Genomic DNA, 23143 nt, shown 5'->3' with positions numbered 1-23143 from the left:
TGGGGGAGGAAACTTTGCAAAAACATTTATGCAGTATTAGCGGAAATGGCATATAGAAATATATATTTTTGTAGAATTAACAAAAATGTTGATGAATTTTCAAAAAAAATTTTTTGCAAACTGATGTGGAAATGTGGAGAATGGAACTTAAGAGTGGAAAATAAGAAACTGAAATAAACCGAAATGAATAAATTTGCCCATCCCTAGTCATAGTGGGGTTTGAAAACCAAATATTAACAGATGCTACAAGTTGAAAAGAAATATTGGAAAGACTGTTAGATGTTACCTTATATCTTGCTACCGGGGCCTCCAGTGACAGTGCTGGCTCCAGAAGGACCCATAGTTGTCAACTTTTCCCTTTTCTTGTGAGGAATCCTATTCGGAATAAGGGAATTTCCCTTTAAAAAAGGGAAACGTTGACTGCTATGGAAGGACCCAGGATGCAAACCTGGTCCTTCAAAGGGAGTGCAACCCCCCCAGGGTAGGCAGTTGACCACCATCTCGGACATGGGAGCTACTCACCCCCAGTGCCTCCGTCTTGCCAGGATTCAAGCTCAGCTTGTTTCTCCTCATCCATCTCACCACTGTGGCCAGGCCCTGATCCAAGGACTGCACGGCCTCTCCTGATTCAGATGTTATGGAGAGACAGAGCTGAGTGTCATCAGCAGATTGAGAGCACCTTGTCCCCAGCCTCCTAATGACCACTCATGAGATTATCTGTGTGTAATTGGATCATGGTATGTGTGTGTGCAGGGGCATCAACTTGAATAAAATATTGGGGGGAGGCAGGCAAGCCCCACCCCACATAATCACACGACGTGACGCAGACACACCATTTGGATGTCACTGCCCCCCTCAAATATTTTATGGGGGGTTGAAGGGACCTTAGCCCTTAGGAGTTGGCTCCTATATGTGTACGAGAGAGAGAGTGGAGGGGGCAGGTTACAAATTTGTATTGGGAATGAAAAAAATGGTCCCTGGTCTCTGCTCTACAGGTACCAGCAGCTTCTCTGACAAAATGCAGGCACCACAGCATCGTACTTTGAGATGATGGGAGGCAGAGGTTTTTTTGTGCAATGGTGCTCACCAGTACAGAGTACTGTCTCCTCTTATTTTGCCGCCCAGGTAGCCATTTTGTGCACTGCACTTTTATTAAGATATGAGTATCAGCACTTCATATTTTTTTTCTAACCAGAAAAAGTTTCATATATGGGGTTAGATTTCTGAGGAGTCATTCACTTTCTCACTCTCTCTCTCACAAATCATCACTTGATACTGAAGTCACCAAGTGACTAACAGGCACAAGAGAATCAGGTTTAAGAGTTACACAGAGGGGGAAGTTGCACTCAGCGTGGGTTGGTCTGTTTTTCTCCAGGATTTGGAAACTCCGCCTGGTGAAATTCTACTTCCTATGGCACTTGGGGGGTCTGGACCTGCCCATCCTATATTTAGCTAACCATGCTCTACTGCAAGTGTGGGGAAACTTGGGCCCTCCCATCATCCCAGACCATTGGGCATGCTTGCATCTGCTTTACTGGTTTAGGCTGTAATCCTAACCATGTCTACTCAGGCAAAACTTTTATTAAATTCAATGGGGCTTACTCCTAGGTAAGCAGGATTAGGACTGCAGCCTTAAACATTTCTCTGTAAGCAGAAAAAACAGAGAAGCCAGCTGATGTGCTCAAGTTGTTGCTGAGTTTGATCTTTCTATAGATTTCTTGGAAGTGCAGCTGAGTAAAGCTTGATTAGCATTTGACCCAGATGGAGGAGGTTAAGTACTTGAGAAACAAACTTTTAGGACACAACCATCTTCCCTACTAGGCGAGCTGTAACTCTGGTGACTGAAAGAGTGATATGTGTATTTCATGTCCTGCTAGGCCTGAAGTAAGGTAGGTACTTACTGTGATGCAAGGTCTGGAAAAGTACATCTCTCCACATAGAGGGGAAATGGCATTTTAGGAAAATAACAGCTATTAATAATATATTAAAACAAGCATTGTTTGGTGTATGATTTTGAAATTTATTATTAAGTAGGCCAAAGTAATTGATTTATCTCTATGAATGCTTATGCTTTAATAACTCTGTTAAAAGTAAAGCTTAACAAGAGTGATTTATTCAAAACTTCATGCTATTTTTGAGCAGTAACATCTAGCAAACTGTTTGGTGAACGTTTTCCAGGAGGCTTCTGTGATACTTTTTTCTTCTTAGCAGATGTTGCCATTGGCTTGAGAACAGTATAGTTTTGGGTCCCCGCCCCACTTTCCCCTAAGTTTTGTTCTGTTTTTGCTGTGCTTGTGTGGGTATCCTGCCCACATCTTGTTTGCATAATACAATTTCATAGTATTGTCTGGACACAGTGGTGGTTGACACACACACACACACACACGTCAGAAATCTTGGGGAGAGTTCATCAAAGAGGCAGTTGTTTGTTCTCAAATTTTACTGGGAAAATCTGTCTTGAGTAACTTTTGCTTTTTATCTAGTTAAAAGACAAAGTGGCTGGAGAGAAATTTCACAAACTCTTTTATTTTTAGATGTGCATCTGAGATAAATTCCAAGGGTTCCAAGTAGACCTCTTTAAGTTAATTGGCATAAATTAGTAATGTGTATTAATTCCAGTGGGTCTACTCTCAGTAGAATTTATGAGGCTACAACCCTGTGTGTGCGCCGCAAAGTAACTGATAATTGTCTATAGGCCTGCATAAAGTAACAAGGTTAAATATCACTAAATGTTAGTTTTCATGAGCTTATCAAATGAGGTATAGGGATTAGAGTGGTCAACTTGCCACTAGATGTGGGGGATAAATCTGATTCTGTTTGCCTTTTAATGTGAACCTACCAAATTCATGCTTCTGAAACAATAAGTGACCTGAAATGCAGTAATCCTTTGAGTTCCCTGACCCCAAAGTGTGTATGAAAACAGTGCAGTGTTGTATAGTGGTTAGAGTGTCAGACTAGTACCTGGGAGAACGGGGTTCACATCCCCACCCAGCCATGAAGGTCACTCTCAGCCTAACCTACCTTACAGGGTTGTTGGAAAGATATAAGTGCAAAAAAACCCCTAAGTAATAAATTGAAACGTGTACTAGGGGAAAATGTGAAAGGGGCTTGTAAAAATGGATTACATTTGGAGAAATTGCTAGGCAAAAGTACTAGGCAAAAGGGCATTTAAAAATGTGCCCTTTATGAGTAAAGGACACACTTTCATGCACACCCCTTTATGAGTAAAGGACACAGTTTCATTCACCCACCTCAAACTAAAGCGGAAATGTTAATGACAGGACATAGAACTGGAAAAAGGAGAAAATGAAATGGACTTATCGATACAGCTCTCATTACCTTTCCTTTAGAAAAGTTTCTTTGGAGAGAGAACAACTGAGACTGGAGAAGTTGCAGAGGTGCATAAATAAAATATTGAATAATACTGAATATTGAATAAAATATTGTGGGTGGGAGCAGGCCTGGCTCCCTCAAATATTTTATTGGGGGCTGAAGGGACCTTGGCTCCTATGAGAAGTTGTAATGAGGGTGTAACACCTCCTCACCTGCTTTTTCTTTATTTCATTAGCAAATTGATATTAAGTTTGAGAACATTCTCAATGTAATTCCCCCCCCCCCCTCATGAAGACTGAGGTTGGGCAGGGAGAGAAAAGCCCTGGGACTCTTTGATATGTACATTTGCAGACAGTTTGCCCCTTAGAGACTGCTTCTAAGTCCCTTTATCAAAATCTGCAAAGTTATCAGGGGAGTGTTAAGCTCGCAAATAAGCAGAAATACCACGTGCAATAGCTGTGTCTCTTGAACATCATGTGGTGGGAAGGGAGAGAAGAAATCTTTGCTGAATACCTTTTCCTGGTTTTTCTTTTCTTGATCAGCACATGAGCTGTGTCATGGATGGGAGGAAAACCGCTCCATAAATGCAAGAAACTTATTAAAAGGCTTATGCAATATACTTCTGGTACAGTGGACTTCCTGAGAACGGTGCCTGTCGATATGATTTAACGATTATCTGCCTTAGACTTTCGAGTAGTTATTTTGGTCGTGCCTCTCCCCTAGGCCTGACTGATTTGCCCTAACCAGGCCACTAGTTACAGAAAGGGATAAGAAAATGCAAGATGTAACTAGGAGAGCAAGAGGAACAAAATAGAAGGTTTTTGAAGCTGCAATGGTAAACAAAAAAGAGGAATTAAGATGCAATTCAAGCTTTGATTTATGAGCCTGAGTCATCCTTAATCTTGCTTGTCATGTGCTTCTCCTGTTAACATTCAGTGAACTCTAGTGAACTTCCAGTCTAAGGAATTGGAACTTTGTCCCCATTTCTGCAGATGTACAGGTCTTCGTGGATTTCACTGGTGCTTACAGGGGGATTGGACAAATTCAGGGAGAGAGCTCTATCAAAGGTTATTAGATTTTTTTTTATGGTGTGAAGGAAGTGTTCATATTCTCTTAATTTCACTTTAGACAAAATTTGGCAATTCCACTGTTGGGGAGAACCTTTGAACTCAAATCGTATAGCTCAGCTTTGAACGCTGTTGTACCCATTAACACAAAGCAAGATTGGGAGCATAATATCCAGTGCTATTTTTCTAGAAAAAGAGGTGCCGGAACTCACTGTGGGCCCCTCCCTTGTTCTCTTAGAATGGCAATGGTGCCCACCTGAGAGGGGCCAGAATTGAGTTCTGTCGAGTTCTGTCTAGAAAAAAAAAAGCTCTGATAATAACTGTAGGTGAAGTGATCTGGGAAGGGTTAAGACTCCTGTGGTGAACCTAGGTGTCCCTCCTCGTCATGTTTATTTGGATGGGGAAACTCTGGTCCTTAGATGGTTGGCCTGTGTGAGAACCCTGAATGTCCAGAGCATTTCTTTATTAACCCACAAGGTCAGGAGGGATGGAACATCATTGTGAAACTTGGCATTTGTAGGCAATGTAAGTTGGGGAGTTTTCTTTGCATGCTTGGGCAACGCTTGTGGGCTTGTGGTTGACACTAGCATATTTTGGGTGCAAGAGCAGCAGATGTGATGTTGTGGTCAAAGATAAGGAAAAGCAAAGCACTTTTGATATGCTTAGGTGACTGAACATGTGCATGGGAGAACTCTGTTGAGAGGGCCAGTGGGTGTGAAAGATGAACGCTGCCTATGAAGTGGCTTTAAAGGAGCCAGGGCTGTGCAGCCACACCTTTGGAAAACACATCACAAGGTGGGAAGGTGGGAAATGATGCATATGGTTTGAGCTCTCTGAGGCTCTAGTGCAAATAAAATGAATTTCTGTGGACAGGAAGGAGGCCAGCTTGTGTGGGAGTTCATGCCGTTCGAGCCAGGCAAGCTCTCCTCCAGCCAGCTGCAAAACATTAGCTTCTTGTTAAATGACAGGCCAGGCAAATGCCTTCACTTCTGGTTTGGGGGAAAAATGATAATGAGGCATTGGGAGTACAGTGGAAGACACACGTGGCCTTACTAACTGTAAAAACCTCTTCAGTTTTCAAGTTTTGCTTTCCCCCTCAAGAAGCAGCCTTGAAAGACGTCACTCTCTTGCAGCAGAATGTGCACATTTTGCATGGGGGTGTGTGTGTGGAGAGAATGAATGGCCTTCATTCGGGAATGGAAAGGCAAAACTCTTTTTTCAAAAGCAGACTGCTGTTTCCTTGCTGAATGACAAGAGGTGGTGGATCCAGAAGGCAGTGCTGTGAGTCAAACTAAATATGACTTCAAGTGCCGTTTTATATTGTAATTTTATGGTGTGATTCATGCTGAGATCTATGGATGGAGGGTGGTATAAAATTTTAATAAAATAAAATGAATAAAATTTTAAACGGCATCTGCAAGACTAGCTAAATCAAGTTCTCTGGCTTTTTTAAACAGCCAGGGGGCTGGGAACAAGGTGTAAAAGGAGGAAATCAGCACTTCCTGTTTCCCCGTGCTTTCTAGGTACAGTTCTGAGCGCTTTTCAGTTTGCCCCACTGCTTTCCCCAGGAAAACCCACTGTTTACCACTGAGTTGGAATAAACATGAATCTGCCGAAATACAATTGCCCACTTTTTAAACTCAACAGCAGCCTGAAGTACAGAAAGCCAGCAAAGCTTTTCCTGGCTTGGGCTTCAAGAAACCAGACTCCTGCAGCCTCTCTGGTTGGATGTTGTTGGACCTCAGCTCCTGTCAGCTCCAGGCAGAATGCCCAACAGTAGGAACCACAGTTCCAAATGTCTGGGGAACTGCTGTACTCTGTGGGGTTATGGGCTGAAGACGTAGGGGTGGAACTAGTAAATTGGTACGCCTCTGCTCAGATGCATCTCTTCTTCTTTTGCGGTCACTCGTAGCTGAATAAGATTTGTCTTCCATAAACACGGTTTTAAAAGTGAGTCCGTAAGTGACTGTGGAGGCCAATTCTGGATCCACATGTCCTTCCACAGTGGGGACATGGGCTTCTGGGCAGGAGTTGATCATGGAGAGGTTTTGCCAAACGTGCCTTCCTCTTAGTTCGTTTTCCCCTTTCATCCTGAGTTCGAGTGTCTTCAAAACCCATGACACCTTTGCTAAAGGCTGTTCTCCAATTGGAGCACTCGCAGATCAGGGTTTCCCAGTTGTCAGTGTTTATACTACATTTTTTTAGATTTGCCTTGAGAGCGTCTTTAAACTTCTTTTGTTGACCATCAGCATTACGCTTTCCATTTTTAAGTTTGGAATAGAGTAGTTGCTTTGGAAGACAATAATCTGGCATCCGCACAATATGACCAGTTCAACGAAGTTGATGTTGAAGAATCATTGGTGATCTTTGCTTTTTCCAGTATACTGGCATTAGTTTGCCTGTCTTCCCAGGTGATGTGTAAAACTTTTTGGAGACACTGTTGATGGAATCTTTCACGGAGTTGGAGATAGTGTTTATAAGTGGTCCACGTTTCACAAGCATACAGTAAGATTGCATCTATCGCTAGCTAGCAAAAGTGGCTGCAGATGAAGTCCTTTGTTGGGAGATCTGTGACTGACAGCAGGCACATGGCTCAAATGTTAAACACAGTGCTTTTCTTCTAGAAAAAGAGGAGCTGGTACTGCGTACCCTTGAGGACCACCACAAAAAAGCAGTGGTTAAACCCTACTTATTTCACTGTTTTTGTTTCTGTTTTCCCTATTCAAAAGGACTCTGTCTCTACCAAACAAAATCCCTCCCCCCCATTCTTCTGCTAGGGCTTCCATTCTCTCCTTTGGATGCAATCCAAGATGCTGCAGTACTTTTCCTGACCATATTCTAAGGCCTGCTAAATGAGCATATTCGATTTCTGTATAATTTAAAGATTTATTGGAACAAACAACCAAGTCTTAAAATGCTACCCAGCTGTTGCCAATGAGGACTTTCTCTCAGGCATCTAAACTGCATGGTGTTCTGCATGGATAAGTGCTGGATAAGGTTTCCAAACTTGTGTACAGGTTAACTTATAAAATTCTTGTGCTGAAATGCCTTTCTCTCTGCGTGTAGGCATTAATATCAAACCTGTATACAAAACACAATGGCTGCTCAAGTGGGGACCCATCCTACTGGGGAGAAAGGGGACAGGCTTCAGGTTTTCCCCAATTCTGTTGGAGCCACTGCAACAGACCAGGTAGGCACTGACAATGTGCTTGGGGTGGACTTCTCCTGCACTGGACTGCAAGACTTGTTTCTGGTCTGTCGTCTTATCCCCGTTCTGAGTGCCATCATTTTCTTCATTGGTAGTTTGGGGCCACAAGGATATCATTAGGGATGGCAGGGAAGTCGATTCAGTTCTCCTTTAAAGATTAGCCTACCTAATTAACATTTTCTGAAACAATATGCTAACTGAAACACAGCCATTCTTTGACATTCGCTCTTCCTCTGTAAAAGTGCAAGCCAAGCCAAGTGTGCATAAAATGCATTTATTAGTGAGAATAACATACTGTTGCATCCAACCCAGTGTTTGAGTGGTGCAAGATTCTAGCAGTTCCAGGTGCTTACCCAGTGTTCGTGTTTGCTTTGTAATGAGGTATAATGCAGACTATGGTGTCTTTATGATACATGGCACATATATATACAACCTGAGCTTATGATGGATGGATTCACAGCATTTACACCCCAAGAGGGTCTTGCTTCTTCTATAGCCACCATCTTGGATTCTCCTGCTTGGGGAAATTGTTTTGTACTGCTAGTCTCAGGTGGTGTTCAGCCTCGGTTGATGGTGGGAAGTCCAAGGAGATGAGTCTTCTCCAGTGTTGGGCCCCTGCCACACGTCAGGTTTTCTCAGCAGTTGGGTTGTGCTTGTGTGCAGGTGCAGATTAAAGCCTCTTCTAATTGTTACATACCCAACCAACTAGAAGTGTGGTTAGGCACAGCTGTGTCCTGTTTGTTCTCCTACTTCTGCGCTGTGTTCTCAGTGAGAGAGTAAGATTGAAGTCAATGTGCATCATGCATTTTGGAATTTCTCCCATCTGTTTATTCCCTAAATCGAAGGGTGTGTGGTGAAACCTTTTAACAACACTCCACAGGCGACTAGGTGTGGCCACCACATTGAACCAAAACTTTAGTGATGGATTTTATACTTTGGTAAGAAGTTAACAATTGAAATGATATCACACACACACACACACACACACACACACACACACACACATATTCGAAGAGTCTACATTTAAAATACACCGAAATTTGAATGTAGTGGCAGGTTAATTCTCCCTCTGCAGACAGCTTTTCTGGGAAGGTCTACTCCTGCCTACTTCATACTGATTTGTTTAAGGGAGGTATCCTGCTGTGCCATTCTGAACTTGATGCAGATGCAGGCAACTTGCCAAGCACCTGGTGACGAGCAGCTTTCTTTGTGTTCAGAAGCCATTTCTTCGGACCCTCTAATAGGCTGCAGTTCCAGCCCCATGAAACCACCTCCACTCCACCCTGTAAATGTGGCTTAAGCCATGTATCATGATTAAACAGGAAAATGTGGCAGTTATTTCTCTGTTCTCTTTCTTCAAGGTCTATTCTTTCTCTTCCGTATCAGCAAGGATGGTGGCAAGGAGAGTGATTGATTAGTTATTTCAAATGTTCCATTGTCCTCCAAGTGCCTTCTAGCACAATGCTCAAGGTATCTTAGGAATTCGTCCTACAGCCATAGTTTTCACCGTGCAGTAGATCTCTCCTCCCCCCTACCCCGGGCCACCTGAAGAGGAATGGGAAGAGATTTTAGACTGGAGGTAGTCGGCAGGATAGTCACCCTACTTTCCAGCAGGGCTTCAATGACTTTGACAGTTCACTGAATGATACGATATTCAGCAGGTGACGTTCTTTCTTTGCATTGAGATTTGCAGTGCAATCCTATGAACATCTACTTTGAAGTAAACACAACTGAGTTCAATAGTTCTCACTCCAAGGTAAGCATGTAGAGATTTTCAGCCACAAAGATAAGTTGAAAAGTTGTAGAAGGGCACAAGAGTCCTGCAAAGGAGTTAAAAGAAAAGGCTGGTGGCTTGCTCTTTGTGTCCAGTAGGTTTTATAGTTCAAAATAGACCGAGCACAACAAGCTATTTGAATATTTCCACGATTGTTGTTCAGTCAATTGACTGTAAATGAAGCCTATGCAAATTTGGTTAACTGCCTGCAACACTATGGCACCTCTCATATTTATATGACTACTTGAAGATTTTAAAATTTTGTTTTAAGCTCCATAAAATAAACGGGATTCAATCTTACTGTGTCAAGTCCAAAGTCGCTGTACATTTGTATGTTGGCTGCCTCTAACTGTGACTGCAAGCCTCTCGCTTTTCTTCAGCCTTGGTCTTAGGTCAGTTCTCTTACCAATAAGTTCCTTATCAGTTCAATAGTCAGGTGCTTCTTAGATAGGGCTGGATGGTGTTGTCTTACAGAAGAATTGGTACATAACTCACCCACTAAGTCAAGGAAGTCTTCTCGTGGAAAAAAAAGACCTTGGTTCTCTGGTGGCTGATGAGGTGAGTTTAATTATTTTGCTTCTAAACACATCAGTTGGATTACAGTGTTTAGCATTCACATACAAGAGATCCCAGTGATTAAACCCCTACATTGACAGAGTGGAGAAAAAGCCTTTGAAGTTTTTGGGGATGGTGAAGGGGGGATGAGGAAGTTTCCAAATGCTTAAACTGGAATCAGTGACTTTTTCTAATGTTGCCATCCCTGGGGGTGATAACAAGCTTGCTGTCACTGTCATTAGCCATTCTGGGCTGGATCCAGACACATCAAAGAAGCGTTTGAGTTAAATGCGTTGTAAATTTAAACAGGGAAAATGGGTAGAGAAAACTGGACTCCACAGCACCATCTGGTGGCACAATGTTATATCACATACACAACGCATGTAAATCACTTTTTCTTTACCAATCTAGCTGAGTCTTTGATCTTGCCATTCCTTAGCTGTTCCTGAATATTTTCCTGACTTGCCCGAAGGCACGTAATGGAAGACATTAAAACTCCTGACCCATTTCCGTTGGCTAAGGGACAGCTATGTGTGCAGATGAGGGTGAAATTTGCACTTCTCCTAATTTTGCAATGTAGTTCTCCAGCCAAGTGATGTGCACACAAATGCCTGTACTACGTTAAAGTGTGCATAAAAATGCATGCATTACTTTAAGTAAGACAAATCTATTTGACAAACTAGCATTGGTTTGCAAAAATGTATGCACTGGGCAAAATATCATGTGTATACTGGAAGAAATTTGGCATAAACTGCTGGTATTCCCCCCTACAAAGTCACACTTTAAAAAACAACAACAGTATCACTAACCGATATGGAATTGTGGAGAACTAAACCTAAAATTGGGGGGGGGGAATGAGAGACAGAGAAACCAAAATGGACACATTTGCCCATTTCTAGCTACATGTAATGGGAAGATTGTGGGTGTCATTAGCCCTTAGCACCTCAATAAATACAGAGATGTACCACCCTTATTCTGTGCTTCATGAGGTGCTGACTGCAGGGGAAAAGAGAGGCGACAACTTACTAGACAACCTACATGCTCAGCCCCATATCACTAGAGATGCCTCTAGGTTGGTGGCATCAGGGGTCTTGTTATAATGTGCAGTTTGCTAGTTGTAGGTTGTTGTTTTGACTAACTTGGAGCCCCGCAGATGTATTGGGACCAAAACTTCCATCAGTTCCATCCAGCATGACTATGGCACATAAATGCTGCAAGGGAGACAGTTATACTGTTTCAAAAATTCAGTTTTATCTCTCTCTTTCAGAAGGCTGACTTAGGGCCAGTGAAACATATTGTTCACATTTCCTTTTCCAATGTTTATGTATTAAAATGGAATGTAAAAACATTAAAAAATATGAGAGGGATGTATTGTTGCCCATTCTGCATGCTGGTTGTTTAGCGTTTCTCTTTTTATGAACTTCTGTATTCCTGCATTTCTCTGTTGAAAAGGCCATTGGGGTGCATGTTTGCAATAGCATTTGGAGACATTTTGTCCTTGTAAGTTGTGGAGTCCTTGGGGCGATTATGGTTTAATACAGATTGCTTAATGGATATGACGTTGTGTACTTTAGGAACTGATAGGATTCTACCCCAGTGCTTTGTCCCTGAAAAAGTTTATAAGACAGCAGTTTCCTTCTATTTAATGGACTTAATATTCTGACCTTCTTCCCATTTCAGGGTTACCAGGAACCATATCTGTCAGCTTTCAAACACCTGGGTCTATTGTTTTATGTTATCATATGTTCCAGAGGGCAGAATATGTCATGGGAAAATTGTCCCAAATTATTTTTTATAAGGAAGCCTGCAGTTTAAATCTTTTACAGTGGTACCTCGGGTTACAGACGCTTCAAGTTAGACTCCTCTAACCCAGAAATAGTACCTCTGGTTAAGAAGGTGCTTCAGGATGAGAACAGAAACCACACGGTGGCAGCGGGAGGCCCCATTAGCTAAAGTGGTACCTCAGGTTAAGAACGGACCTTCAGAACGAATTAAGTTCTTAACCCGAGGTGCCACTGTATAGCAACAGCTTGTTGGGTCACAGCCATGCTTGGATGTAGCCCATTACATTGTTAGGTGTTTTAAAACTAATTCACTACAGCCCTTTGGGGGAGTTATATAACTTCTGTAATAGCCAATAATGTTTTGGATGGTTGGTGGAGAATTTGCCCCCGATCTGAGCCCTATGATCAGCTGCAGAGGCCTTGCTTGCAGACCTTGCATGGCGGGAACATGGAGTGAGGTCTTCTTCATGGTGGCTCTGTGGTAAAACAGAAACCTGTCAGAATGGAAATAGTTCAGTATCCAAGGATGCTAACTCTATAAAATAAAGGATAGAGGGGGGTGTATTGGTGGTGATGGGTAACACTGTAAGTGAGAGGGCATCCAAACTAGAAAAATAAGAGGAGTAGCTGCCTCCACAGATCACTGTGGGTAGTAATTGTAGACCCAAAAAGAATTTTTTTACTGGAAACTTTCATTTCTAAAGAGGATCTCAAGCTGGAGAAAGAAAACAGGAAGTGAAACCGCTGTAAGAAGTGACTTCAATTAACCTCACAGTTTGCAAAACAGCACTCTCCTGCCCTCCATGGTCAGGTTGTCGGGAGGAGGTGCAGGGTTTTAATAAGCCTAATTAGCTCTGCCCCCAAGAAAATTCAGCTCAGGTGTTCCCCAGGTTAGGTTGTGGTGATCTGCGTCTCTCATTGGATCAGGGAAAGGGGCACAGCCCTAGTATTTTCTGTTCCACAGGCCTGGTAAACAGGGTTTTTTTTGTTTCTAAACTTGTGTATGTGTCTAACATATTTCTTTAAACATTTGTGCTCTTGCTTTAGGAGTTTAAAGGTTTGCAAATGTCAGGAGCTGGAGTCAATGGTAGATTAATCAAAGAAAAACACAGTGTCAATGAAGTTAACCAAAACAGTGCAGGCCTAGTGATCCCAGCAACTCTTCCCAATGAGGCAGCTGCAAGGACAGAAGGTTCCTGCCTTCCCAGTGCTCCCTAAGGCTCCTTCCCTGGTTCCTTCCCCAGCAGCCTAAAGCTCCTTTGCTTGACTCTTTGCTCCACCGCCATCATTTTTCTGTGTGTTCTAGGAGACTAGTGGGAGTCTAGGAGACACAGCAGCAGGAGGAGACCCCCTGGCTTCTTCAGCAACCTGCCTCATCTTTGCCTCTTTGCCCCCTCCTCTCCAGCTTCCTCTTCTGCTTCTGATTCTGGACTGCTCTCTTCCACAGTGTCTTCCTGTTCACTAAACCCTGTTCCCTCTTCGGCTTCTGACACCGCCTCATCCTAGGCTGCTCCCTCTTCTCCCTCTGACCATTCATTGCCATCCCACCACCAATCCCCGGGCTCTGAGCCTTTCCCCCCTGGGCATTCCCTTTGAGATTCCCCAGCTGGTGCCTCTCATCACTTCATCCAGCCTCTCCATGACAACAAAGGAGTGTGTGTGCGTGTGCGTGTGTGTGTGTGTGCTAGTGCATGTCATAGGTTTCCATTTACGTGGAATGTTTCCTACACTTATAGGGAGTCATAGCTTCTCCCCCATCTACTCACGTGCTTATTAAATGACTCTAATTGAATAGATGCTTATAGAATAAATCCACATTGGGATTTAACATAAGTTATTAAACGGGCTGAAATGCAATGGTTAGTTTTAATTAGAAATGCAAATAATCTGGGGTCTCAAAGCCTATACCTATTGAGCAGGGTTGAGACGACAGTTGTATGGAGGGTAAAGTAAAAGGTAAAGGTACCCCTGCCCGTACGGGCCAGTCTTGACAGACTCTAGGGTTGTGCGCCCATCTCACTCAAGAGGCCGGGGGCCAGCGCTGTCCGGAGACACTTCCGGGTCACGTGGCCAGCGTGACATCGCTGCTCTGGCGAGCCAGAGCCGCACACGGAAACGCCGTTTACCTTCCCGCTAGTAAGCGGTCCCTATTTATCTACTTGCACCCGGGGGTGCTTTCGAACTGCTAGGTTGGCAGGCGCTGGGACCGAGCAGCGGGAGCGCACCCCGCCGCGGGGATTCGAACCGCTGACCTTTCGATCGGCAAGCCCTAGGCGCTGAGGCTTTTACCCACAGCGCCACCCGCGTCCCTATGGAGGGTAAAAGCCCACCTCCAAAACCACGTTGGGGGCAAAACCCCTCCAAAGCCATACCATTCAAGGGAATCTTTTTGGGGGTGTCATAAGAGGGGAGAGGAATCCTAAAATGGGGCACAACTTATGGTGAAAGGGGGTCAGCTGTCACTTTTAGTTTGTGATGGATGCATACCTATCATGTTTTCTTCATTTGGGTCCATAAATACATAAATACTTTAGTTAGGTAACAGGTTCTGCCAAACTTATATAAATGTTTGCATAACTGCCTGAAACTTTCTGATATAGAGGACTTCTGCTGAACCTGATTATTACCTAAGAGTGAAGGAACTTCCAGATGAGCAAGGATGATTTCTGTTAGCTGATATGCCTGGCATTATCTGTCTGAAGCAGAACTGCATGTCATGTGTCACATTGCTAGCAATTTCATTGGTCAACAAATAGACCTGAAGGGGTTATATCACCAATGTGGTGCATGAGGGGGGAAAGAGAAAGGACCAAGCAAGAGGAGACCTAAGACCCTCTTCACATGTTCTGACCAGACCATTAACCTGTTTGGAGATTTGATCGATCTCTCAGCGAGGGCTGGAGAGTTGGTGAGACAGTCTTGTTTTGTAGTAGATATTCACATATATTGTGTGAGCAATGAAGGCTTTGAACTTTATTGCTGAATGAAGTATTCCCTTGGGCTGGAGGGTGCCTGACTATTTCTGGGAGAAATATGTAAGATCTGCTGGAGGTGATGAGATTTCCTGAGCTCTGCATTTGTGTACTAAGCATCTGCAGAAGAGAGGTGAGGTGTGGTGACCCTGTCCACTTGTCTAAGATGGTTTGATGTTTTGAACAAATAATAATAATAATAATAATAATAATAATAATAATAATAATTAATATATTTATATCCCGCCCATCTGGCTGGGTTTCCCTGGTGATATATTGTGTGCATCTTCTTTCTGCACATTAGATTGGAGAAGCTTTTTCCAGCCCAGTTTATTAAGTAAACATTTAGGGAATAAGTGCTCTGTTTCATTAGCTGCTGCTTACTAGAGCTTTGGCATTTGGTGGTTTTCTTTCGGTTTTTGGTTTAGCTGTTTAACGAAAGACTAAATAGTTTTTGGGCTGTATTCTCCCCCTGACAGAATCTCCCTCTTGCCTTCTCGCTTCGTCTGATATAGTATTATTTCTTGAGATCAAATTTTGCTAGACCAAAAATGTTGGGGGTGGGGACAATGTGTTCCTCAATGTTATTGTCCCACTTAGCACATTTTCTAGTTCAGGAAGCATTGGCTTTCTGCTTCTACCCTTTCCTCTCCATCCGGTTTTCATTTTGCAAATTTCTGAACTTATGACTATGCCAGAGGACATGAAAGGGGTAAGAAAATGCTTCTGGCTTTCCCCACTTGCTCATGTGTCCAAATGGAAATAAGAGCCAGCTCACTCTTTCCATCTTGTTTTCTTCAGAAATTATCTATGCACATCATACATGTTTTGACACTTGTATAATGGTAAGTGTGCTCTTCTCCATATTTGAGGGCTGTTTTACAGCCTAGGTTTGTTTCCTTAAGGGTGCCTGTAAAATGTGGGCGGTAAAACGATGTTGCAAGCACACAAAAAAGCCTCTTCTGTATGTACGTGCACCACATGGGTGCATGAGGCAGGAAACGGGGAGTTTCCGACAAGCAGAGGCTTGTTGGCTAACAAAGGTTTTGCCATGTCCATGTGATGTATGAAACAATCCAAAAGATGGAAAATCCTGCAGTGAGGGCAGCATATATTGTACCCAAATCACTTCAGCCAATTGTATGGTGGCTGGATTGTAAGGAAAATTAGCATATTTAGATTGGCATTACTTTAACCCATAAAAATAATAGTTAACCTAGTCACCTGCAGTTGTAAGAATTTCCTCCAGGTGAGCAGGAAGAGCAGAGAGTTCTTATCTTGCACCTTATCTTGAGGATGGTGCAAGTGCATGAAAATTTGTAGATTAACTATGCATTCATTACCAGTAACTTTACTTGGATACTGGGACCTATTGCTCCATGATTTCTTAAAGCTGAATGTTGTTAAGAGGCCTTATCGCCCCAGCACTTATCTGAATGTTTTTCTTATAAGTCTTCAGGCGCCTGATAAAGAATGCGGTTTGATTTTCTGCAGACCTCATTGAATCTGTTCCTTTCTCTTCTGAGCCTTTAATAACAAGCAATAATGCCTCTGTGTTGCTTTCTGTCACATGCTTGGAATTTGATTAAGAAGAGCCAAGTCAACATGTCTCAATGACCTCTTGAGAAATCTTGGCCTGTCCTCCGATTATCATTCATTGCCACTTCAAGAAAATATCCACAGTGCTTCTGCTTCCCCCATGAGCTCCAAACTCTGACAAAGTGAAAAGGGCCTTGCAGCGTGGGCATACTGTCAACCGAGGGACTGCTGAATGGGTTTCTCCTTCTGATCTCTTTAGGTTACTACAAATTGTTTTAGCTGTGGAAGCATTTTCTGGGAAGGAAAATGTTAAGTTCATTCATGAGGGATAAGGCTAGTCACATTGGCTATGTCCTCCCTCCACTGTCAGAGGTCCTGTGTCTCCGAATACCCGTTGCTGTGGTCCACAAGTAGGACGAGGACTGTTGAGCTTCCCGATGGCCGCTGCTGGCCTCTGTTAGAACAGGATGCTGGACTAGATGGGCCTCTGCTCTTAGAGACCTAGTCAAAGCATTTTTTCTTTCTTTGCCTGTTTCATGCATGCTGCATGTCTGTGCTGAAAGCAATTCACAATTTAAAGTAATATAACTTTATATGGTCTAATGGACAGAATACTGAATGAAATCTGGATGGGTAGAAAAGCTCCTTCAGGTACCAATTCTTGCCATGCAATGGTACATGGCTCCAGCCAAAGTTCAAAGGCTGTTCAATACCCCCAATAAAAACACGTGTGTTGAATAGCTGTGGTTGATAACATATCTGTCATTATGGTCTATGTTAAAGAAATCAGCTTGGGTAAAAAAGTTCTTCCTTTTGCCAACACAGGTAAACAGCTGTTCCTTCTTGCTGAAGACACAGTACTTGCCCTGTTTAACTAGCTCCTGTATCCAGTAGGAATGGGCAAATCTATTAGTTTGCTTTCTTTTGCTTTCTTACCTTTACAGTCTCAAATACAGCTTTTTTACATTTCCACATCAGTTTATTTTTAAAAAGTTCTCTGGAAGATTCACCGGCATTTTAGAGCAGTTTTCCTCCTGTATGCAACTTTCCTCTAATCTTCGTATTTTTGCAAAACATGATGTATTTTTGTGTGCATGTCTGGAGAACTGCCTTGGAGAAAGGTAAATTTAAAGGGATTCAGTTTGCCTATTGTTTTGGAATGTGCACATTAGGTAGGTTTGCCTTTAAATAAAACCCGAATTGAATTTATTCACCATCCCTTGTAGCCACTCAAGTGTGTCAAAGCAGTGTCTGTAAGAAATACAGGTTCTCCAGACTATTAAGGGAATGTGGTCTGAACGTTGCCTAAAATCCCATATCTGCTGGTGGGAACTCTGTGGGAATGGCCTTGTTTGTTTTCACTTTGGGCTATTCTGTGGAAACTTGGATTCAACAGGAATAGGTTGCATGTAGAAACGTGTCTTGCATATTCAGAACGTTTTCCCATAGAACGGATTATTTTTATTTAAAAAAATCCTGGCTCTATTAGCACTTGATATGGGAGGGCTAGAAGCCTACCCTGCCTGCTCTTGACTGGGGATGGGCAAATAGGTCAGTTTCTCATTTTTCTAGTCTTCAGTTTTCCACATTTCTGCATCAGCTTGCAAATTGATTTTTTAAAAAGCTTTCATGAAATTTCATTATTTCAGTGTGAGTTTCTCCTAATATTTGTATGCCTAATGCATACAATTTTTGCAAAGCTATGCTTCCCAATTTTGTGCAGTATTGCATGTATGTTTTCACTAATATGTACATGGCTATGCACACTGTACCTCGGGTCCAGTATTGGACCACTTTGACCGGATATCCCCAGCTGATGTAGACAGACTCCTCCGAGCTGGAAAGTCCACCACCTGTCCTCTTGACCCGTGCCCGTCTTGGCTGATTAGAGCGTGTCCAGACAAGGTGCGGGCCCCCCAGGGGATATCATCAATTTGTCCCTTGGCACCGGGACATTCCCAGGGGAACTGAAGGAGGCAGTGGTGTGCCCACTCTTAAAGAAAACATCATTAGATCCCTTAGATCTACCCAATTACCGCCCGATTTCAAATCTTCTGTTCCTGGGTAAGGTGATTGAGAGAGCGGTTGCTGAACAGCTTGGTGGGTTTCTGGATGAAACATCGGCTCTGGATCCATTCCAGTCCGGATTCCGGACTGGTCATGGGACCGAGACGGCCCTGGTCGCCCTAACAGATGATCTCCGCAGGGAGCTGGATCGAGGCGGGTCGGGGCTGCTGACTCTTCTATACCTGTCAGCAGCCTTCGACATGGTCGATCACGAACTCGTGGACCACCGCCTTGCCGACGTGGGGATCCAGGGCACAGTCCTTCAATGGCTGCACTCATTTCTCTCTGGTTGGGGACAGAGGGTGGCACTTGGGGGGGAATTGTCATCGTGCCACTCCTTGGTGTGTGGAGTTCCTCAGGGTGCAATACTCTCCCCGATGCTTTTCAACATCTTTATGCGCCCCCTTGCCTAGCTTGTCCGGAGTTTTGGGCTGGGCTGCCACCAGTATGCTGATGACACCCAACTCTATCTGTTGATGGATGGCTATCCTGACTCAGCCCCAGACACACTGGTCAGATGTTTGGAAGCTGTGGCTGGATGGTTACGTGGGAGCAGGTTGAAGTTAAATCCTTCAAAGACAGAGGTCCTTTGGCTGGGTCGGGACGATATGGGATTGGGGGGGGGGCAACTCCCATCTCTTGCGGGGGCGCAATTAGTGCCAGCACCATCCGTCAAGAGTTTGGGTGTAATCTTCGACACCTCCCTTTCCATGGCACGCCAGGCACCTCTGTCCTCCACTACCTCCCGCACTTTGGTCAAACTCATGCTGGTAACCTCGAAAACACTATCCAACCATCTCGTCCTCTGTCGCTCCCTTCTCCTTGTGCCCTCCATCTTTCCCAGCATCAGTGTCTTCTCCAGGGATTTTAACATATTTTAACATATATATTTTAACATATGTTAAAATAGCATAAAAACAAAGCAGAAGTAAATTGTAAAAGCATAGCAATTGTATAAAATCACGAGACACGAGGTTTTTAAAGGCGATAAGGTTAGGTCAGCTTTCTTGGGGTGAGCACTCTAGAGGTGTGACTGCAAGTAGACCCCTTTCTTGGTTGCCAGCTGTTTCTGGAAACTAGTGCTGACCTTTATATGCTCCCTTTATCCTGTTTCAAATGAATTCATTGTCCTGTTTGCTTCATATCTCAAAGGGAAGGCGGAAACAGGTCTTCTCACAGTTTTCTGACAGTTCATTGCTTCTCTGATGTTTGCAGAAAGAGTCAACTTCCTTTAAATAGAAAAAAAAATAGAGGTGGGTGATTAGAACAATATAAAAACAGACAACACAGCAGAGATACCACAGGGCTAGGAAATTGTTCCTCTCCCCTGAACTACAGAAGTGGACAGGGTTGCCAACTTGAATAAAATATTTGGGGGGGAGCAACATAATCCATCACAAGTCATGACGCATGCATGCCATTTGGATGGCAGTGCCCATCAACTTGGGGCTGCCCTCTCAAATATTTTATTGGAGGGTGAAGGGACCTCAGCCCCTAGGAGTTGGCTCCTATGGAAGTGGATATTTTTTTAGTAGTTGCCATTTCTTGGTCGATAGCCCTCAAACCCCATAGCCCTACAGTCTGTGGAGTCTTCATTATGCACCCATCTGGACCTTGTGAAGCACCAACATTTAATGACCTGCCAGTTGTTTGTGATATAATCACAATGTGAGATACAGCTTACAAGCCCTGTCTGGTCATAAAGCACGTGACTGGTGGGCTGCCTTCACATTGGTGAGTCACACAATTTGTGTGTCCATACTGGGTAATCACTAGGGATGGGAAAATGTGTCAATTTTGATGTTTCCCAGTTTCTCATTTCCCCCCAAGTTTAAATTCTGTTCTCCAGATTTAGGCAAGTTTGTAGGGGAAAAGGTGTCAGTCTGTTAAATGCAGCATAGCATAGCGTTAATGTTAAAAAATGACAATATTGCCAAGCAGTCGAATTAACTTTGTAACACTGACTTTCAGACATTGTGTATGCAACCATGATAGAAATATAATGGTGTTTATTTGGTATCCTGGGTTTAGCTGTTCTTTGTCCAATGTAGGAAACAGGGTGCTGAACTGCCTTTTCTCTGACCAAGCAGAACTCTTGTGTTCTCAAGATCTGAGTAATTGTTGAGCATGTTTGTTATGGCTTTAGACATGACGGCCTGACAAGTCCCTGAGCTGGCTGCACCACTGTAAATCCATGTTCTTTGGGTTCCTAAGAGGTCTCTTGAGCTAGGGTGTTGTTGTCTTTCAACCTACCCCAGCTGTTTCCAGTTTGGCACCCTTATTTGCGGAAGCAAAATTGGTGTGTTTAAAATTGGAAACAGAGAATTTCAGAAGGGCAGCTGTGCAGATTTAGGCAGCTGTGATACCATGTATGAAATAACCTTATTGAGTGGAGTGATGGTGTATCATACACAAAACCATAACTAGAGAGAAAAGCTTTATGTCCCTTTTCCTTTTTTAAAAAAAGAGGAAACTCCCTCTAGAACCAAGGGATCTTGTGACTTTGCTTTCTTTAAAAGTCTCTCTTGCTGTCACAGCCTGAGCCAGCTTTGCTTTGCTGGCATGCTTGCTTCTCCCCACTCCGATGCCCTTGCAAAAGTGTGGCTGTAACCACTGCTTCCTGAGAGGGTGTGTCTGTTTGGGAACAGGGATGTAATTACAGGGAGCGCTTGCTTGTCACACCGCAAGCAGGCTACAAGACCTTAAGGTCTGGAGCAGTCAGTTCATTATGCTTTCATCTCATTTCTCCCCCCCCATATAATTTCAAAAAGTGAAGTTGAATAACGACACCCCCTTTTCCCAAACAGTCTCATCTTCAGTTGCATTTTAACTGAATGCTTAAAAAAGGGCAGAAGAGAGCAGATTGTGTGCCAGCCAGGCTGAGAGAGGATCGTACAGTGTCTCTGTCAAGACATTTCTCTGTGTTGCTGCGCCTTCCTTCCTTCCATTTCCTCTTATGATGCATCCTTTGCTCCCATCAGATCTTATCACTCTAGGCAGAAATCTCTTCCTTTGGCAGCTGTTCAGCAGGTAGGTGAGTGGCTAGCAAGTGTGCTGCTTCAGCCTGCTCATCTGGTCTGAGCAGGTGTGTCTCCTCTTTCCTTGTCTCTCAGTGCTGTTGTGGACCAGAGTCTCCAGGCAAAACTGAATCAGCATCCTTGAAGGAAGCAGCAGCTCCAGAGTTCTCCTCCAGTGTGAAGTTAGTGGAGAAAAGGAAGAGGACTGGAGACAATCTTGCTGGTGGGTTCTTAAGAGGACACTGTAAGGAGGGGAAGGGAGAGTGTTTACTTGAGACAGTGGTAATGTTCTCTCTGTAAACAGAGAGTTGGCTTGGGACCCAGTTGCCTAAAGGATCACCTCCTCCCACGCACACCTGTGTGGCCTCTCTGGATACTCTCACCAAAGGACATGTGGCTGGTGGCAGTTAGAGAAGAGGGTCTTTGCAGTGGTAGGACATGGCTGTGCAATTAACTTCCAAGACTAGCACTTATGGTGAAGACCTTTTCTAGTCTTCTAATCTTTTCTATCTTGAAACATTTTATAGTAATATTTGAAGATCTTTTGGGTGTTCTTGGAATTCTTAAGGTGTATGATATTTTGGTGTTCCTGGTTTTATTTGCTGCATATGGTTTTCTGCTCTCTTTTTTCATATCCTGCATTAGCATTGGAAGCTGCCTGGAGAACCTTTGGGTGACATATAAGCATTGGTTCTATCCAATGAAGTTCCCCTGTTTGTGCAAGGCATTTACACCATGGAATGTCCTTTCCCTCAATCATCTGGAACAGATTTGAGGATGTATAGGGAGAGCCTGGGGCAGGGAAGGGACATTCTGTTGTACAAGTGACTGTCCTTGCGCAAACAAGGTGACTTGGGTTAGATACAACATACTGTAATGAATGGAAATGGAAAAGAGAGAGAAACATCAAAAAGGTTCTCTGGTTAAGTGAACATCTGGGAAGGAACAGCTGGACCAGAAGAACCTATGCTCATGGACCCGGCATACTGTTTTGACACTTAAAATAGACTTTTCTACAACTTTGTAATATCTTTGACAATGAAAAATTGCTAATTTTACCATTGTGAGCACTCCTGACCTATTATTGCCTTTGCTGAAACTGTGGATGCTCCTTCTTGTTTTTAAAGTACCAATTTCTTTCCATCCCCACATTTAGAAAAAAAAATTAATGAAGCTTTAATGGAACTGTTTAAAGGGTAAGTGGCTGCAAATTTTGTTTTGAATGTGCCCAGTCTAGCTTGGCTGTGGGTTTGTAGGAAATGGTTCTTGAATGATTTCCATGGTTGCTCAACCATTTGCTTACATGTAACACATGCTTTTGCTTGGCAAGGTGGAATATTATATCTGCCCTGTGGGCAAGATCCTTATCTCTCCTGTTGCCCATGGGCAAAGATTGGCAGCCCCACCTGTCAATCTGATGCTGACTGAATTTTACAAGGGTGATTCGAAATTAAACTATGCATGGTGTGTGGCACTTTGAAGGCCCAACAATCTATTGATCATTGGGGCTTCAAAGCACTGTGGAGGGCTCTCTGCAAGCCCTGACCATCTCCTGATTTGTCTGTGCTCCCAAAGAGCTACACAGGGTACTCTACACCATGGTGCAGATCAGCTGGTTGATAGTACTTGCAACCCCCTTTTTAATAAGTAATGTCTTTGCATCTTATGTATGACAGGGGGGTGGGGCTTTCCCAAAACTCTCACCAACTCAATGGCAGACTAATTAGGTCCACATGGAAGAAGTTCTGCACTGCTGTTTTATGACAAATGAACAAAGTGCCTAAAAGGAATAAATGCTGTACCAACAATCTGCCATATTAGGCATCT

General features: G+C 43.4%; 1 protein-coding gene across 4 annotated transcripts in view; it reads left to right on the top strand.

Annotated features, from left to right (window-relative positions):
* The first annotated feature begins 1867 nt into the window (after positions 1-1867).
* Positions 1868-23143, top strand: part of CD36 (CD36 molecule) — a 61524-nt gene continuing 40248 nt past the window's right edge. Inside the window, exons 1-2 of one of the 4 annotated variants that reach the window (XM_053406192.1) lie at positions 14530-14629; positions 21413-21539. The gene's annotated coding sequence lies outside the window, so the exon portion shown is untranslated. Of the gene's footprint in view, positions 1890-5657; positions 5682-14527; positions 14630-21412; positions 21540-23143 lie in introns of those variants that run through there. The other 3 variants (XM_053406194.1, XM_053406193.1, XM_053406191.1) reach the window with 3 other exon arrangements.

This window comes from Podarcis raffonei, chromosome 10, assembly GCF_027172205.1.
Source record: "Podarcis raffonei isolate rPodRaf1 chromosome 10, rPodRaf1.pri, whole genome shotgun sequence".
NCBI lineage: Eukaryota > Metazoa > Chordata > Lepidosauria > Squamata > Lacertidae > Podarcis > Podarcis raffonei.
Note: the sequence above shows the minus strand (reverse complement) of the source record. Positions and strands in the feature narration are given on the sequence as shown.